This window comes from Cupressus sempervirens, chromosome 4 (assembly GCF_028749045.1).
Source record: "Cupressus sempervirens isolate cs-2001-9-10 chromosome 4, ASM2874904v1, whole genome shotgun sequence".
In the NCBI taxonomy this organism is placed as follows: domain Eukaryota; kingdom Viridiplantae; phylum Streptophyta; class Pinopsida; order Cupressales; family Cupressaceae; genus Cupressus; species Cupressus sempervirens.
Genome location: NC_143121.1, coordinates 189,747,296 through 189,768,915, shown reverse-complemented (window position 1 = coordinate 189,768,915; position 21,620 = coordinate 189,747,296).

Here is a 21,620-nt window from a genome sequence, read left to right as displayed (position 1 = left end):
TACTACAAATGCAGAATTATAGAATTTGCAAGTACAATATGCTAACCCACATGGGCACCTTCATTACAATAATCTGCAAGATTAAGTTGCAAACTACCACTAATAGCTATTTTAGATGATGTTTGTGTGTTTCTTAAATAGGTATTTTTATGCCACCCAGAAAGGTTCTAGACATTCAAACTTAATACCTAGGGCCGATAGAGCTTAACAATACATATAGAGTCATCCAAATACATCTTTGACATTTATTTTAAAAATTTTAGGTAGTCCAACTTTGGGAGCCATAACTCTCAAACTATTGCTCCAATTGTCTATTATAACCACTTTTCAGAAATGCCAACTCCTTATCTAGAAGTTCGGGACCATGCAAGTGCACTTTTGTTGAGTTTTCAGACCTCATCCAAGGCCTCTAAGGTCTTCAAAATTGAGTTCAAAGATTTTTCTCCAAAAATTTCCACCAAAAATCCACAATAACTTCTTTGATACTTAAGCTGAACCAATGCGATTTTTATGGCAAGCTTATAATTTTGAAATGAACCTTCTTGTAGAAAATGAGAACATTTGGAGCTCATATGATAAAATTTCTAAAAATAGTAAGCTCCTAGAAATAGTACCCCCCCTGTCTACTAGTTATGATGAAAATATAAAAGATTGAAAATAAAAATATTTTTGGGTGATGTAAGATTTCCCTTACACCCAAGATGCTCCTGCATTAGACACTCAGGGTAATTTGAGAAGTGACTCCGTTATGTCTTAGGTGTTCAGAGGAAAGCAAAGATAATTAACCTCCTCCCTTGCTAGCCATGGTGAATCCTCTATTGGCCTCCCTTTCCATTTGACTAGGTTTTCGTCATAAGTTATGTTCCTTGTACTTTTGCCAATACGACTGTCCAGTATCTCCTCAATCTTCTTTATAGCTGAACTAGCTGCTAGAATACTCCACTGCACTTCTCCAACTTCATCTCCATCACCCCCTTCATAATACTTTGTCAAATCTAAAATATTAAATACTAGTGAAATATTCAATTCAACAGGAAACTCTACTTCATAGGCATTTCCAAAATTATTCCTTTTCACTATCTTGCACGGTCCAAACTTCTTCATCTTAAACTTATTATATGTACCCACTAGAAAAGAATCTTTTCTCAAATGAACCATAACTTCATCTCCAATCTAAAATTCCTTATACCTCCTTTTTATATCTTCCTTATCATTTTACTGTGTATTCATCTTTATGATGTGCTTCCTCACCTCCTCATGGATATTGTTCAAATGTTCAACAAATTATTCTGCTTCAACATTACTTATCTCTCCTTTATCAAACTATCTCAATTCAAAAGTATTTCTAGGACTACTCCCATATACAATATCAAATGGTGATTTATGTATAATCTTGTTGACAAAATTATTATATGCAAATTCTTCCTATGGTAAAATTAGATCCCATCCTCTTGGTTTGTCTCCAACCAAACATCTCAGTAAATTTCCTAAACTCCTATTTGTAGAACAAGATTTAGTATGCAAAGAACATTAACAAATAAAGTAAACATTCAAAAACCAAAAATAAATTCACATATATGTTTAGACAAAGAAAATCAAACAAAAAGTGCAAACCTCACAAGAGAAAACACTCCATGCTTTCTTGATTTTGTAGATGTGTCCTTTGATGTGGATGTATGCTCAAGATGCTCAAAGTTGCTTCAATGGAGGTGGGTAATGGAAAATTGGTAGCTTTGTGAGCTCTCAATTTGGCATTATAAGGGTAAAATTGATGGCTTTGGTTCTCAAAATAGCATGGTAACTTTAGCTCAAAGATTGTTGTTGAAATGGCTTGGGATGGGATTCAATTTATAGGCCAAGGGGTAGAGGGATGGAGGGCTTAGATGCAAGGATGGGGAGATGGTTAAGGAGGGCTAAGATGCACTCAAAGGGGAGCACATGGATTGTGCTTGTTTAGCACCAATGGGAAGGTGACACTTGTCACAAGGAGGATGAGTGTGAGAGGGTAGGGTAAAGGGTTGGTTAAAGGCATGATGAGTGGGGTTGAGTATGTAAGAGAGATGTAAGAGGAATGAGTGTGGAAGAGGGAAGAGTGTGGAAGATGGATGTAAGAGTCATGAGTGGGCTTGTAAGAGTCTTTTATGGTTTGTAAGAGCACTCATGACTTGGTGGTTGGAATTTTTGAGGGGGGACTTTGGTTTGGTTTAGGAAAGTCTTAAACTTGTTTAGGGAATGTGACATCATTAAGGGGTGGATTAGGCTTGGGTTTAGGATTAGATTAGGAATGTTAGAGATGTACAAGTGGATGGCATTAATGAGGGTCGGTGAGTTAGTGGCTAAGCTTGGTTAGTATGGGTGGATGGGGTGGATTAGGCTAAATGGAGGGTTAGGGATAAGTTAGGAGTTTTTGGATTTGAGGATTTTATTTATCAAATAGATTTATTTAATAAATGGGGATTTTTGGAATTAGATAGAAGAATAGGATTTAATTGATAAATAATAGCTTATTTGATTTATCAATTAGGACTATAGATGATTAATTAAATTAATCAGCTAGGGATGGCAAAGGATTAATTAAATAAGAATTTAATTAATGATGGCTTTAGAGATAACTAAATAGGATTACCAAAGTGGTGTAATCAAATTTAGGTGTCTACACTTATCTAGAAACTCCTTCAATACTTCATTCATGAGCCTCATGAAAGTGCTTGGTGGATTGGTTAGCCCAAAAGGCTTGACTAACCAGTTGTACAGTCCTTCGCTTCTCTTGAAAGTACTCTTCTACTTATCACCTTCTTTGATATGAATCTAATGGTACCTACTCTTCAGATCTATCTTTGTGAAATACTCAGCCCCACTCAAATAGTCCATAATATCATCCATCCTTGGCCATGGAAATTTGTACTTGATTGTAATCTTGTTGACAACACAAGAATTTGTGCATATTCTCCATTCTTCTTTGGTGCTAATATGATTGGTACAATACATGGACTTAGACTCTCTCAAATCAACCCCTTCTGCAATAACTCGTGAACTTGTCTATTCAACTCTTCACTTTCTGCTGGTGTCATTTTGTGCTATACCTTGTTTAGCAAACTAGCTCCTAGAATCAAATCCATCTAGTGACTGATCTTCCTAATTGGGGGTAATTCATCAAGTATATTATCTGATAGAATATCAAAAAAATCTCCCAACATATATGCAACTTCTGTAGGTACCTCCTTTAGTTCTTTTTTACTATCTTTCAAAATTATAGAAAAACACATATGCTCATGCTTCATACCTTTGAGAAACTCTTTTCCATCAGCAAAACATATTCTGCTAGCACTACATACCCTTTTTTCTTTCTCCTTCAATGAATTTGACTTATGTTTCACTCCAGCCTTGGTCAAACTGTAGGTATTTGCTTGTCCATTTTGTACAACATGCTAGTCAAACTACCACAGTCTACCCAACAACATATGACATATATCCATGGATACAATTTCAAAAAGTACCTCATCTTGGTAGTTTTCAATCTTGAACTTCACTAAGTGTTTCACATTGACCATGGCCTTGTGGTCATCTTGCACCTAAGAAATATGGTATGGATGTGGGTGTTTTTGTCTCTTCAACATCAAATTTGTGACCATCGTTTCTAACACTAGTTTGTTAGTACTTCCACCATCAATGATCACATCACAACACTTATCTTCACATTTACACCTAGTGCAAAACAAACTCCTCTATTGATCAGGTTCATTCTCACCAGTTAGTAGGACTCTTCTATTGACTAGGACTTCTACTCTTTCACCATCTCCATAATGTGATGATCTAGTATCTTTGTCAACATGTGCAACTTTGGCCTAGTATTTGGTTCTTCAATGTGTCCTTCCTTGGTGCTGGGAACATTCAAATGCTCTATTCACTTCTTCTCTATAATGAAAACATTTCCCATGAAAGCCTCCTCTTCTAGATCCTTGTCCTCTGCCTCTTCCTCTTTGAGTTAACCTCATAATGGTTTTTGACAATTGAGTGCCAACACACTTAATTACATTCTACATTGGAGCTGAGTACATCATGTATGTCGAGCTACAACATGAGCCAAGTCAGAAAAGACATCAGGTGCCGAGTAATCTTCAGGTGCCGTGTAGCCTTAAGGTGCCAAGTGAAGATCAGGTGCTGAGTGAGTACAGGTGCCGAGCATGATCCAAGTACCGAGCATCATTCAAGTGCCGAATCTTAAAGGATGCCGAGCAAGACAGGAGCATATACAGAAGCTGAGTTACAGTAGATGCCGAGCATTAGGAAGCAGTAAGTGTCGAGTAACTCAAAATCAACATAAGAGTTTGAAACTTCACAAACTCAGATGTAAAACATTTTTATAGCCGACATAAGACAAATCTTGAAAGATCTAAGTGATAAGATCAAATCATTTATATTTCCTATGCAATCTACATGCAGCCAATAAGAAAAATGGAGAAGGCATGCAACCAATAAGAGATGTGCAAGGAATAAGAAAAAATCAAAGATTAAATATGGATCATAGATCCATACCTAACCCTAAGTCTTTGAGTGTCTTTATAAGGAAAATGAAATTAGATTGAGATAAGAGAGAGCATGAAAAAAAGTGTATAAGAAAGTCTAATATCAGAGAGAAGAGAATCGGATCAAGAAGGATCAAGATCACAGAAGAGCAGATCAAGTGCCTATATTTAGCAATCGAAGGATTGTAAACCATCAAGTTTATCATATCTAATACTCTTTAGCCATTGTATTAGAAAGTAAATCCTATGATGATAGGTTAGCTTAGCAGCTATTTTGTAAATCCTTTCAATAGGTGATTAAATCCTTTAACAGAGTAACACTTCATGTAAAGTGTCTGAAATCCTTTAACCAGGTCACTATTGATACAGTGTAAAGCCTTTGACAGGGCATGCCTTTAATAGGGCAAACCATCAAAAGTGGTTAAATATTATTTCTGGAGGGTTTCTGGGTTACCAAATCTTAAGTGTTATGTGGTGATGCATATTGGTTTCTTATGATTGCTTAATATTTATATGCATGCATGTTTAAAATATGTTATTAAGGATTTGAAACAGTTAAAAGGCTAGTTCTTCTGATTGACCCCCCCCCTTTCAGAAGCATTCTTTCCAGCAAGACAATCCAACAATTGGTATCAAAGCTAAGTTTATCTCAAAGAGAAGCCTAACAGCTTGGAGGAAAATATCTAAGGATGGAAGTTTTCAAACTTGGAAAGATCATTGAAAACCAGGTGATAGATGTGCATCTCGCTCTACAAAAGGTAGAGGAAGCTAGAGTGGAACTAAGAAAATCTTTAAAAAGAAGAAAGGAGATAGCCATAGCTGAAAATGACATACACTACAAGGAGATTGATACCACACAAGTGTTTGCCAATGGAGACACTAAAGAATTTGATGCAGCAATAGCAAAACTAATGGAGAAAAAAAAAGATCAAGCAAATGAGATAAGATCTCTCAAGATGGAACATGAATCATAGGCCATAATGTTGTGTGAAATCACTGAACAAAAGAAAAGAGCAGTTGAGGACAAAGTCATGATGGAAGATGACAAAAGAAATCTTGCATACAGACTGGAAGAAAAGAGTATTGAATTAACAAGGATCTCAAACATGCAAATGGATACACTTGCTCAAATGATGAACCTTCATCATGAACTTAATGTGAAAGATATTGAGATCTCTACTCTGAGGATGCAGAATGAACAATTACAGAATGAACTAAATAGAGAAAAGGAGATAGCAGAAAATCTCAACAAGTCAAGCGAAGCCATAAAGTACTTTGAACAATTGCTAAAATTCCCAAGATCAACTCATGATACATCATCACTTGGATACAATAGCACTGAGGTTGGTGAATCATCAAAGAGTGTTGAGCAAAGAAGTGACAAAGGTAAGGATTCTAAACCCACTTGTCATTACTGTAATAAAAAGGGACATACTACTAATATTTGGAGGAGTAGAAGAATCAATCAGCCAAATAAAAGCAAGAGTTACTGTCACAAGTGCAAAACACAAGGACATATGACACAAGACTATAGATTCAAAATTCCAAGAACACAAAGATTTGATGGACATTGTCATAACTGCAAGAAATATGGACATAGGGCATTTGAATGTAGATCAAAGCCCATGTGGACATCATATCAACCAACAAAAGGGAATGAAAGTCACTACTATTGGGATTACAATACCGGGTACAGTTGTCACTATTGCCTGGAATATGGACATACACCCCAAAATTGCATAAGAACACATTTCAAGGGAAACTATAAAAGATGGTTGAGTCAAACTACATGTTTCAGTTGCTTGAAAAATGGTCATACTAGCAAAAACTGTCCAACAAGGTCCAAAGCACCAAATACTGATGCCAACAAAGGAAAAGAAAAGATTGATGTCATAAGAGGACAAATGAACAAGACTTGGAAGAAGAAAGATGAGTGCAGTACATCAAGCAAAGGGATCACTTCACCTAACGGGTCAAGTGATCACACTTCATCAAACTAAACATAAGGGAGATGTATGGGACTGATATACAAAGTTATATCATACATCAGTCCCAAGACAAAGAAGCACTGAAAAGAAGAATTAAGCATAAGAGAAGATTCTAAGACTAAACTCGAACAATGATGTCGAGTCATCTTTGGAGGTTGAGTGAAACTGCTTTGGATGTCGAGTTATCAGAAAAGTTAGTAGATGCCGAGTAAACATAGCTGCCGAGTGGATGTCGAGTTGAAGAACATTTAGAAGCCAAGTGACAGGTGTAGGTACTAAAATGCATTAAATGCAAAAGTTTCTTCTATTGTTTAAAAGTAAAATTCAATTCATTCCTGAGTCATTCAAATGAAGAGCAATTATTTCGAGCACGTCTGAGCGATTTTCAAGCTTTCAACCAGTGATTTGCAGCAAATCAACATCCACCCAAGCAATCAAAGTATCTATTCAGGTATTTCCCACAAGTGCCGAGTTTTACAGTTTGAAAAGTTTTGCTTTGAAATTGTTAAAACCCTAGTTCGGATACAAATGGCAGCAAGCTCAAAAATGACCCAAGAGAATATGAGTCATGTAATTCAACTTGTCAGCAATGAAGTTAAGCAACCTGAGTTTAGACCAATACCAGAGGTTGCATACAAAAATGATTCCACTGGTGCCCTATCCGCCATTCCTGAAAAAGTCATTATGGTTCAAGATGTGAAAAATGCTACAACTGTAAAATAGGAGCAATAGGAGATTTGAAAATCTTCAATGCCTATGAAAAACTCTATGAAAATGGTATTCTGAAAGATGAGTTTTCTATCATAGAAAAGAAGGGTTTAACCAAAGCCCTAGTTTTCCCAATCGTATTAAAAAATGAGTGGATACGTATTATACTCAGCAAAATCCACGATGGATCATTCTGGTTAGAACAAGGGCAAGTTAAGATTACTTCATAGGGTTACTGGTTTTCCAACCCTAGATCGGCCAAAAACATTGAAGAGCGAAAATAAGGAAAGAATTGAGAAAAATACAGGTGCAAAGTAGAACAATAGAGGAATGACCATAGATACTGTTACTGATCCTCTTTTAGATTTTGTTGCAAGGATCATATCACATAAGTTCTACCAATCCAGCAGGTTAAATAGTGTACCCTGCATAGCAGTTGATGTGGCATACAAAATTGTAAAGAAAGACCACACTTGTGATCTTGCAGAACTCCTGTTGCAATAGATTAATGAAAATCTTGGAGCTATTAAAAAATCCAAGGGAGCGCAGTGCAAATTTGGTTCAGTGTTGGTTTGCATGTTCTTCTATGTAATGAAGGAATTTCCTTCATTTGGAAAAGTCAACTCGAGTCAAAATAATTTTTTTTTTGATCAAGTTAATGATTTCATTGCACAAATGGGAGATAGCTTTGATGATCAAATGTCTATCTATTTTGAGGATTTCAAAAATACAATGAAGAATAGAATGAGAATACCAGTCTCACTGGTAGAAAAGCATATAAATGACATGTTTTCTTGTTGATATTGATTACACCTATATACAAGTCGTCCTTCCTAGAACAAGATGGCTAGGATGATTAGGATACGAGCTTGATGTTGACCAAGCTTCTGCAACCATCACAGCTTTACTTGCAGAGGAAATGGACAAATCTGCCTAGGCATTTGGGACATATGACACTGTAAAATCAAGAGTTGTTACAGAACTCAAGATAGACTCCGCAGTAAAGAAAAAGGACAAGTTGGTAAAAAAAATAAAGAAGAAATTTGGTGTTGAAGAATCAAGTGCAGCAGATGAAGAAGAAGAGATTAGTGAAGGAGAGTAAGAAGGTGAGCCAGAACAAGAGCGACCTGAACTGACTCAAGAACAAGGTGAAGAGAAAGATGAGAGTGCCGAGGAAACAAAAACCAAGGAAGAACCTATCAGAGGCAAAGTCATTAAAAGGAAAACAAAGACCTCTCCTGCCTCTCAGCCCTCACCAAAGAAAGCTGTCGTGCCCTCACTAAAGAAAGCTGCCGTGCAAACACCAAAGAAACCAACAATCAGAGCTACAACAAGGGCCTCTACCCAGAAGGCTAAAGAGGAAGACACAAAGAAGAAAAACAAAAAGGCATAGGAAGAGCCAAAGAAAAGGAAAAGATATGTGACCCAACCTGATACTAATGAAGAAGATCAGATTGAAGAGGTAAGTCCTCCTAAATCTTCAATTGATATATTATGTAAGAAGATTAGGAATGGAGACCTAAATGAAATGAAAAAGCTTGATTTCAATAACTTCAGTAAAGAGGAAAAAAATAGCATAGAAGAATCAGTCTATGCATTTATGGCTCAATTCAAGTATACACCTCTTGAACTAGATGGACAATTGCCAAAGGAATTGTCTAAAATTGTAGAAGATAGATGGCATTTCTGCTTAATGATGGAAAAAGAAATGAGGGAATCAACCCTAGCAAACTTACTGCCTGATTTGAGAAAAGAACAGGTAACTCAAACAGTCAAAAGGCATAATAAAAGGTTTACACCCAAATATAGGGCATTCTCCATCCTGCAAAACAAAATTGAAGAAGTTGTGTAGAGAACAACAAAAGTATGGAAAAACTTGTACAAAACATTTGAAGATGTTATTGAAGAAATATACAAAGAAGAAGCTGCTGCCAAACCGGAAGAAAGAAGGAAGAGGAGAGAAGAGAAAACTAAGGAAGAGAAAAAGGTTGAAGAAGAGGAAAATAAGAAAGAAAGAGGAGAGGAAAGGAAAGATGAAGAAAAAGGAATTGAACAACAACAAAGTGTGCAAGACACACATCCTTCACCTCCTAGCTTGCCTCACTCACCGACCACACTTGTAGAAATCATAAAGATTAAGGATATTGTTGACACCACTTGTCAAAATATCAATCCACTAACTACAGCGGATCTTGCCAAGATCCTTGACCAAACGAATCTACAAGCACAATTACGTACAAATCCCATATTGGTCAGTGTGGATAGTCTTCAAAAGTCAGTAGATAAACTTAAAGAGGTCAAGGTGCCATCACAACAACCACCTCAAATCACTCAAACTACCGCACTTACATTTCTACCACCTCCATCACCACCAAGATTAGGCACCAAACTCATCAGGAGCCGAGTGCAACAATAGAGGTTATCACAGGGACAACAACTCAGACAGTGAGCACACCCCCAACAGCAGTAACACATCAAGAAGAAGACAAGCAAGAAGAAGAGGAGAAGGAAGAAACCCAAAATAAAGAGGAGTCTGCAATACAAACCTTGATAGAATTACCAAAAACAACAACTCCCACCAAATCTAGTCATGAGCAGAGTACGGAAAAGATAATTTTATATACCAGTACACCAAGTTCAAGTTCTAAAAGGGTAGCTAGGACCATACATTATGGTATTCCTAAGCTTGATGAAGAAATCAAAATACCCTATTATGATTCAAGCACTCTCAATGAGGAAAAGATGAATGAAATACAAAGTGCATTGGATAAAAGGAGGAGACAAGAGGCAATGAGAAGAGAATACAAATACAAGCAGGCAATGAATGAAATTAAAGATATATTCATGGATTCTTTTAGTCTTCAACCTCCAGATGCAAACATGCCAATACTCGAGCAATTATCTGATAAAGTTGATCAAGTAAATAATGAAGACCATGATACTAATGCAAAACTATTGGAATGGTCAGAAAAGAAGTTTTTGGGCAAAGTCAACTAGAAAATAGCTAATAACATTATTTTGGGATAGGTTGACCTAGTCAAGAAATTAGAAAATGTAAAAAGTGTATTAGGGAACATATTCTCCCTTTACAGTAAATTGTGTGATTTTTCCAGGTTCACACACGAAATAAATCAATTTTTTTTGAATCTTGAGAGTAAATTAAAACTCTCCAGCATGCAACTACCCTCCAATCCTGCACAAAGTGTAACACAATTTGCTCATACCTTACACACTCAGAGGGAATTAGCTGCATTATTAGTAGAAGAGGCCACTATCAAAGAAAAGCTGATGTAAATTCAAGCCTCTATAACTCCTCACTTAGAAGTACTGCACAAGGAACAATTGTATGCAGAAACAGTCTTGAAGAAGGATCCCAATATTTCCACACACAAAGGAATTTTTGATCTCGTAGCAGAGCTTGCCATCCAACAAAAGTCATTGGATATTGCCTTAAATAATTGGGATGCAACTCTCCAAATACTCCTTGAGGTAAACAAGACATTTTTGGCCAAACATGGCATTACTATTTAGGACCCTTTGACATAAGTATCAAAAAGGGGGAGATAATATTCTAAGGGAGAGATAATATGTTGAAGTTATAGCATAATGACACAAGACACTGGCACAATCAACTCAGGGGGAGTTACACAAATTTTGAGGTATATATACATTTTGCAATTTTGAGTAAGGTTTTTCAACCTTTGTATATACCGAGTAAGTTTAATACATGTACTCATAAGGTCAGTTAAGTGTTTTTGTTACTGATGTCAAAGTGTAAGATTGTTAACCTCATAATGGTTTTTGACAATTGAGTGCCAACACACTTAATTACATTCTACATTGGAGCCAAGTACATCATGTATGCCGAGCTACAACATGAGCCAAGTTAGAAAAGACATTAGGTGCCGAGTAATATTTAGGTGCTGAGCAGCCTTAAGGTGCCGAGTGAAGATCAAGTGCCGAGTGAGTAGAGGTGCTGAGCATAATCCAAGTATCAAGCATCATTCAAGTGTCAAATCTTAAAGGATGCCGAGCAAGACAGGAGCATATACAGAAGCCAAGTTACAGTAGATGCCGAGCATCAGGAAGCAGTAAGTGCTGAGTAACTCAGAATCAACATATGAGTTTGAAACTTCACAAACTTAGATGTAAAACATTTTTATAGCTGACATAAGACAAATCTCGAAAGATCTAAGTGATAAGATCAAATCATTTATATTTCCTATGCAATCTACATGCAGCCAATAAGAAAAATGGAGAAGGCATGCAACCAATAAGAGATGTGCAATGAATAAGCAAAAATCAGAGATTAAATATGGATCATAGATCCATACCTAACCCTAAGTCTTTGAGTGTCTTTATAAGGAAAATGAAATCAGATTGAGATAAGAGAGAGCATGAAAAAAAGTGTATAAGAAAGTCTAATATCAGAGAGAAGAGAATCAGATCAAGAAGGATCAAGATCACAGAAGAGTAGATCAAGTGCCTGTATTCAGCAATTGAAGGATCGTAAGCCATCAGGTTTATCATATCTAATACTCTTTAGCCATTGTATTAGAAAGTAAATCCTATGATGATAGGTTAGCTTAGCAGCTATTTTGTAAATCCTTTCAATAGGTGATTAAATCCTTTAACAGGGTAACACTTCATGTAAAGTGGTTGAAATCCTTTAACCAAGTCACTATTGATACAGTGTAAAGCCTTTGAGAGGGCAGGCCTTTAACAGGGCAGACCATCAGAAGTGGTTAAATATTATTACTGTAGTGATTTTGTGGGTATCATCCCGACCCCAGTTTTACCTTCTTATTTCTGGAGGGTTTTTGGGTTACCAAATCTTAAGTGTTATGTGTTGATGCATATTGGTTTCTTATGATTGCTTAATATTTATATGCATGCATGTTTAAAATATGTTATTAAGGATTTGAAACGATTAAAAGGCTAGTTATTCTGATTCACCCCCCACCTCTCAGAAGCATTCTTTCCAGCAAGACAATCCAACACTATGATCATGTAAATGATTGAAATTATTTCCCCTATGGTTTGACTACTACTTCCAGCCTCATCCTTGTTCTTTTGATCATCATTTCAGCCCCCATAAGATCGTTTGTCAGATCTTCCACCACAACCTCTTCCACTATTCTTGTTGTCAAACTTCTTGCTCAATTTCTCCTCAACTCTTAGGGAAAACTGGTATGCCTCCTCAATATTTTTTATTCAAACTAGACTCAGCTTGTCTTGAATACTTGACTATAATCCTTTAAGGTAACAGACCACTTTCTCCTTATCAGCTTCTGCATGGCTGGTTCTAATGAGAACTCGATAAAACTCTTTGGTATACTCTTGAACAGATTTTCCCACTTGCTTTAACCCTTGAATTTTATTCAATAGGTCAAGCTTATAATCTATAAGAATGAATTGTTGTTTTAGTTTAGCTATCATTCAATCCCATCTGGTGATTTTGTCCTTTCCCTTTGTATTTCATTCCAACTGAACCTCTTGCCACTAGATATTTGCATGTCCCTTTAGGGTCACCTTTGCAAACTTGACCCTACCAGGATCCTTAATATCTTCATACTCAAAGTACTCATCTAGTTCATTGATCCAATTGTTCAGCTCCTATGGGTTAAGATTTCTTAAAAATGTGGAAACCTAAAACTTAGGTCATTTTCCAATTTTGGAGATGGCCTTAAAAATCCTCTCTTCCTCTAGGTTTAGAATTGCCTCTACTTCGACATTTTCTTCTTCTTTGTCCTCATCCTCGCTTTCATCTCTTATAGCAAGATTTATTACTCTATGCATTTTTTCTTCCAATGCTTTCATTTATCTTTGAAGGGCTCTAAAACCCTTAGGTGTAACACCTACAACTCTTGCACCACACTTTCTTTGTGGAGGCATTTTTTTTCATGCTTTCCCTAAAACCCTAGTGCAAACTTCCACACAATCAGTGATTTGTCTACACACTCAGCCCAAACCATGGTCCTAGTGTGAATTACATTATAGTTGATGATCTTTCTACACATGAAATAACTCTAGCTCTTATACCACTTGATGAAAGGGTGCTCCCCTTAATACCCTAAACACTGAACAGAAACAAAGAAACAACAAAAATTGTGAGAACAAAATAGGGGCTTCTTATTATCACTGGGAATGCAAAATATAGAATTCACAAGTAAAATATGCTAACCCACATGGGTGCCTTCATTACAATAATCTACAAGACTAAGTTGTGAACTACCACCCAGAGCTATTCTAGACAATGTTTTGGCCTTTTTTAAATAAGAAATTTTAAGCCGCCTAGGAAGGTTCTAGACATTCAAACTTAATACCTAGGGCTGACAGACCCTAATGATACATATTTAGTTAGCCAAATACATCTTTGACATTTATTTTAGAAATTTTGGGTAGCCCAACTTTGGAAGGCCATAACTTTCGAACCATTGCTCCGATTGGTTATTATAACCACTTTTTGAAAATGCTAGCTCCTAATCTACAGTCTTGGAACCACACAAGCACCCTTTTGTTGAGCTTTCAGACCTCATCCAGGGCCTCTAGGGTCTTAAAAATTGAGTTCAAAGCTTTTTCTCCAAAAATTTCTACCGAAAGTCTACAATAACTTCTTTTATACTTAAGCTGGAGCAATGAGATTTTTATGGTAGGCTTATAATTCTAAAATGAACCTTCATGTAGAAAATGAGAACATTCCAAGTTCATATGAAAAAATTACTAAAAATAGTAAGCTCCCATAAACAGTAATCCCCTGTGTACTAGTCATGATAAAAATATAAAAGATTGAAAATATAAATATTTTTGGGTGATGCAAGATTGCCCTCACACCCAGGATGATCCCGCATCAAAAGGGGTCATTGGACAACTTATGACCCCTTTTGACACATTTCACGATGACATATGTTCATGGGGTCCAAGAAACCCTAGGGACCTAGTTCAATTATTCATAGGGGTCGAAAGGGGTCATAGGATAACCTATGACCCCTTTCGATAGATTTCATGATGACATATGTCATTAGGGTTCCTAGGACCCATAGGGACCTATTTCAATTGTTCATATTGGTCAAAATCAACACATTTCATGATGACATATGTCCCTAGGGGTCCTAGGACCCCTAGGGACCTAGTTCAATTATTCATACTAGTCGAAAGGGGTCATAGGATAACTTTTGACCCCTTTGGACACATTTCATGACAACATATGTGACTCGAGGTCATAAGACCCCTAGGGACTAAAAACATATATAATTAATATTATACATTATATTATACATTGTAACAATATAATATAATTTAGTATAGTATATAATAATATTACATATATTATATTATAATATATAATAATATATATTATATTATATTATATAATAACATATTCTTTACCTATTAATACCATAAAGAGATAACACTTCATCATGATATTATATTATAATATATAATAATATATCATATTACTATATATTATATTATTGTTTGAAACTGCAATTGTAATATTTGTTATGTTGTCAAACTTACTGGAGAGACATTTACTAATAGTGTTGAGTGCCATATCTGTCGATCGATAAATAGGATTTGAAAAGAGAGATAACTAGATGAATTAGTGAAGTTGTTGAGTGGTGAGGATTAAGTATGATAGAACTACAATGGACACTTGATTAGTTAGTTTTTCACAAGATGATGTATTATTTAATTAGTGTATGAAGTATGTAAGTGTTGAGTTAAACACAAGCTAAGCCTAGTGACATGTAGTTGGTTAATGAAGCAGAAGATTAAGGAACTTAAGAGAGAGCCAAGAAAATGGTATTAGATGAGTGTCATTTATGACTAAGGGAGCCAGTGAAAGTCGAGTGTTGGAGAGAACAATGATGAGTAATTAGAAGAGTATAGTGATGACTGAGTGTCAACAAAATAACAGTTTGAGAAAGAATCAAGTTTTGAGGCTGAGATAGTTGAAATTTTGAGATGGTCAAAACACATAGATGATAAGGATTTATGAGCTGGCATATTTAATGCACAAATTTTATTTGCTATGTGATCAAAGGAAAGGATATAAAGTGAAGTTTCTAGAAGTATCAAGAATGTAGAGGAAGAAAAAAATGATGGATAGATTCAATGGATCTAACCTAACCCTAATACCTATGGTGATGTTTAAGTGGAAAAATATCAAAGCTACCTATTTAAGGAGGCATCATAGATATTTTATAAGGTTGGTTCATTATTGATTGGTGATTTTTGAGAAGGACTTGTGAAGAATAGAGTAGCAGAGGAAAAGTGAGAAGATTGGTGAAGTGTGATTGCTTGAAGGGTTGCCAAGAAGATAAGAGATGGAAAACCTAATGGAGGTCAGTCAATAAAGTAGCATGAGCCGAATGGAGATTTGAATTTGAAAAGTGAGTTGTATCTTTGTAGATGAAACCTATTGTTACATTCTAACTATTGTGGAAATCAAAATCCTTTAATCAAGGTTGACCTAACAATCATTTTGTAAATCATTTAATCAAGGTGAAATTCTAATGGAATGATCAAAAGTCCTCTAACCAAGCCATTCCTAACAGGGTGATTAAATCCTTTAATAGGGTCACATTTAATAGTGTGTTTTGTAACTTTTAATGGGGTTGTCTCTTAATCAAGCTGATTTCAGAAGAGTGAAAAGTTGGTAGCATGTTATTGGTGGTTTTTCCCAAATTGTGTTTCCATGTTAAATACTGGTGTCATTTACTTGTGTGAATGATATGTTATGCATGTTAATTTTACAGTTGTTTATTTTACTGTTAATCAACACATATACAAAAAAGTGAGTTAAAGAATGATAAGTTGCTGATCAGATGCTATATAGACCAAGCTATTTAATGAGATTATTTAAGTTGTTTGAAGCTAGAAAAAGATGAATTGGTACATTTGGACTTGAGGATAACTGATTCACCCCTCCTCTTAGTTATTCTAAATATTCTAAAAATTATAACATATGATATTGTATTGTAATATATAATAATATACTATATTGTAATATGTCATATATAATACATTAAAATATAATATTTTATAATATATTGTATTATAGTATACTATGTATAACTTATGAAATGACATACAAGTCATTTAGTTTGAAATATTAAATATATTTTAAATCTCTAATGAAATTTGGTTTGGCAAGATTTTTTGGGTACCCAATATTTTGGGTATCTGATTAGGCTTGGTAAAAATCAAGCCTAAATGGTCAACACCCTAAAAAGAACAAAACCATGTTTTTGCCCTCTTTCTCTGAGTTGCATACTTTGAGGGTGTACTTGACTCTTTTTCCACCTAATTTTGATGAAACAAAATGGGTTTCTTAAGAATATTGTTAGCTTTCCATTTATATAATTGTTGTCAAAATATGAGTTCATTAAATAATTATTATTTATTTTCTACTGGAGTTACCTATAGTGTTGACTAACATAGTCATTGAAAAACATCTATAACTTTCAAATGGTAAAACCTTTTTAAAATGTGAAAGATGTGTTTCCTTCTATTCTTTGTCTACTACAAGGAATTTTAGTTTGAATTTTGTTAAGTTTTGAATGAGTTAAGGTGGTTAGACACGTGAATTTTTTTATTATGAAAATATTGTAGCAGAAATTTGATAATTAATTATTTATTTGGAATAAAATTACTCAAAAACATCTGTTGCATCCAGACATGAGTCTACTTGTTATATATCTAGAATCTTATAAAAAATATTATTAGTTAATTGTGATTAAGGTGGTCAGACATACATCTACTTCTTATTTTTATCCTAAAATTTTTATATTACTGCAATGAAATCCAAAAAATTGACCAATCAAATTAATTTTTTTTTCATAAAAGGTCTAGTAGTTTAGAAAGTACATTCAATTTCCTATATATTATATTCTTAAAATGTTATTATATAAGATTCATAACTACTTCAAAATTTCACATCAAATTGACTAAGCTTGATTTGCTAATTTTTCATTGCCACATAAGGCACTAATATGGTATACCATGATCCTACACATACCCCTATTAGCCCCAACTAATAATGTTGTTAATTTATGATGTCAAGTCTTAACTTATAATACATTATGTTGATCTAGTGGAGTGCCATATCATTTGATTGATGAAGAGGATTTGAAGAAAGTATATTGATAAGTATGGTATTCAATGGGTGATACCAAAAATTAGTAAAATTATCTACAACATTCTATCCAAGGGATCCAATAGATTAGAAACCTTGAATGGAAACTTAAAACTCCCTATCTATGACATGCAAGAGCTATACAAGTGGCTCTCAAATGAACCTAGCTATGCAACCCTTGCAAGATGCACCATAGAATGGTAGATTCAAATGAAGATGCAAGCTAAATGAGATGCAAACTAGTCTATAATGAGAGATGAAATGCAAGAAAAGTAAAGTCTAATCTATTTGCAAAAAAGTAAAGATCTAAGCTAACAATGCAAGAGCTATGCTACGATGAAAAATAGCCTATGATGAGATGTAAGATGCTCCTACAATGCAAGAATGCCAAGAGTGAGGTGAGTGCTCCAAGTGCTCCAAAAGATATAAGAAAACATGTAGTATAAAATTAACATGATTGAACAAGATAAGATAGAATGAGGAGAGAGCCTCCTTTTAAAGATAAATGTATGGTAGAATTTAAGAGGCAAAATCAAGGGTGGAGAATGAGCCTTGAGTCATCCATGTGCATAAGAATCTTACCTTAGCAAGATCAGTGGTGGTGTTTAAGAGGAAAAATAGGTGTTGAGGATAATAAATACTCCACCCACCTTGGAAATTGTGTCCCTCATGTGAGACAAAAATGTCATTTTCTTTTATTTTTAAAATAGGTATAATGCTTTTCATGTGCACACTTAGGAAAAGTGGGATTTTGGGGATTTTATTTAATTTAAGGGCAACAAGATCTTTCAATTGAATAAGACTTAGGATAAGGTGTTCAAACTATAGGTTATAGTCAAATAAATTGAAAAGTAATAATTTGATCAAAGAATAAGTAATAGATAATTTTTGCAAAATCTGATGCAGAAGCATCTTGGGTTGCCTTGTAATCTTGCTCTTTTGTTCATTCTGGCAGTTATCATTGAGTACATGCATTTTAAACCAAGTACATGTAGTGTTAACTGAATACATGTAGTGTTAACTGAGTACACATAGTGTTAACCGAGTACATACAGTGTTAGTGTTAACCAGCAATGTCAACCGAGTTTAGTCTTAACCAAGCTATCCAATGTTGACCGAGTGTTCCTTCATGTGCCAAGTGAACATGATATTTTTTGATGCTTAGGTCCTTCTTTGACCGAGTTTGTCTATGATTGGTTCTTAGTTTGAGATGAATCATGTATTTAATTTAGATCATAAACTTAATAAGAGGATCTTTTCTTGGGATGCGTGCAAACCATTTTGAGGTAAGCCTTTCTATTATGTAATGATTTAGAATCTTCTATAAGCCATTTTGGAAAGTATAAGTAGAGGTGTTTGATTTATTTTAGAGGTAGGACATAGAGAGTTCAAAACAACTATTTTCTAAAATTATGAATTTGAAGCTAGATCGTGGATCTTGAAGTTGTATTTTATATCTAGCCGTAACTAAGAAGAAAATATAGCTAGGCATGTATATTGTTGTTAACTTGATGAATCAATAAAAGTATTTTATTCTTTCTCTCCTTGGTGTAGTTCTCTGTGTTTTTTCTTGTGTTATGTTTACTTAGCAAGGTGTTTGGATAGTTAGGTGTGCCTTTGGCCCTAGTTGTCCATATCTGTCCTTGCATCAGGTGGTATATGCGCTTGAGGTTTGTTCTTGTGGAGATTGGATCATGTAGAACCCTAAGTTGAATTTGGTTGTAGGGTGGAAAATCTATGGATTTGACCTAGAACTTGTAGAGGGTTATGATCTTGTAGGAACCTATTTGCAAAGATGGTTTGATGTAGAGGAAATGTTGACATTGCTATTATGGACATCTTGAGACAAATTGCAGCCAGATTAGATGTTGTGGAGATAACCTAGAGGAGAGGAGCACATCTTGATGATGTGAGTGATGATGAAGCAATAGCACCAAGCCCTAATCCATAACCTAAGGAAGATCAAGATGAGAAAATATTGTTGAGAGTATTGTTTAGGGCACATTCAAAGCCTACTATAGAAGTTGTTCCTTATGATGGAAAATTGGACACTAATGCTGTATTGGATTGGATATTTGATATGGAGAAGATCGTTGAGTTTGAAAACACTACTTATAATAGGGTGATCCCACAATAATGGGTTCCACTTTTTAACCAATTTTGACACTAAAATCAATATTTTTGAAACAAACCTCACGTTCGAGTGACTATATCTCTAAAACTATGAATAATTTCAAGATGATATAAACTAGTGATTTCTAGTACTCTGTTCCTACTTTGTAACCATATTTTTTAATTTAATTTAAAAAAAAAATTATATCAATTTTTTCTTCTCCTCTGAAAAGTGGTACATATTAAAATTCAATATTTTTAAAGAGTGATAGTTTGTTTAATACAACTTTTTTTCTAGAAAAGATAATTAGGTAATTCTTTTGGTGTTGGATTTGTAATATCAATAGCTAGAGGGTGCATTTGGTTTGATTCAATTTGGTTGAATATTGTATAGTTTATGAAGTGACACCAATCGTATTTTAGACATATATTTGTTTTGACACAAATAACTTGAACTTAATTTATCATAAATCTTTTTTTTTTTTTTGAATAGAAAGCTATCTCAATAACCTATTTCCTAGATATTTTTCAAATCTTTTTTGACATAATTTACTAATTTTTCCGAAGTGTTGAAGTTAGTTGATGTTCAATTGGTAATGAACCTATAATGAGTTAAACTCATATTTTAAAGTCTTAATGAATATAATATGTATTACAATTATAGTCATTGGAAAGCTTGCTCTGAGTAGCACAAATTGGAATTTTTTATTTTATGGTAGGAGATAAATCATTTTCAATTTTGGGTGTCTAAAGAGACAATTTTATTTATTTTTTTAGAAAAGAGGGTCAAAAATTTGTAATTTGACATGTTCGCTACAAACATACTATTTGCAACGAACATACATAATGGGTTCACTACGAACATATGTTTGCGTGAACACACACCCCTAAGTTTTTTGACAGCCAAAAATTCAATTAAACATGTTTGCTCAAACATATCAAATTATTAATGTTTGTGCAAACATTCAAAAAAATGTTGACATCACCAACAGATAGGTCAGTTTTAAAATAATGTTCAACTATATTGCGAAGCCATATCAAGTGACATTTTTATATAGTTATTGTGCGAGATTTATCTTGAGGCAAGGGGTATTTTTTTTTTTTTGATTTTATAATGAGAAACAAGAAAAAAAGGCAAAACAAATATGCAAGGAAGAGGTTTGATGAAGCAGAACAAAGAAATCTTCAAAAGACTGTTGCATGTTATCATCAAATTAAACACACACACACACACACACACACACACACACACACACACACACACACACACACACACACACACAACAGTCTTAAATTTAATTATGTTTCAATCTTATTTTTTTTTTTATCTAATTTGATTTATTTATAAATTTGTTGCAAATAATCAACAAGGTGAAGGAAATGTTGAAGAAGGCTCAATAGAAGTAGAAGAAGTGCATATGGGAGAAATGTCAGGAACACTCCCTACGGAATCTGAAACAATGAATTTTGAAGAAGGTTCAAGATCACTCCCTACAGAGGTTCAAATAACAGAAGTTGGAGAATGGTCATAATATTTCCTTGCAAAATCTCAAACAATGAATGTTGGAGAAGGCCCAAGATTGCTCCCTGTAGAAATTCCAGTAACATAAGTCAAAGAAGGGTCAGGATCAGGTGCAGGAACTGGTATGGACAAACTCCTAAATATTGCCCAATATTTAAAGAATGGTATTTCTCATAAAAAATTAGATCATTTACTTAAAATGGATGTAGATAAATTGAGAAGACTTGTAGCTACTGTTCAACCCTTAAGTTTGTCTAAGAAAAGGTCAATGAATAAGAAGATAAGAGAAATTATGACTAAATTTGATAACACTAAAACACTTGAACAAGCTCAGTTGCTTACACAAAAGAAGTTGCAAGAGGCATTGAAATTGTTAGGTGTAGACATAACATCAAAGAAGAGAAGATTTTCTAACATGCAAATTGATGTGATTGAAAATGTTAAACAAGGTTTGAGAAACATGGGAAAACACTTTCAAACTAAAGATAAGTCCATGGCAAGAAAAGTGAAGTTGATGTTTGTTGTAAATAAGAATATGACCCAAAATAGACAAATATCTTCAATTTTATCTGAAATTGGTGTTAGTAGGAAAACAATGAGAGGATATGTTAAGAGAAGATTAA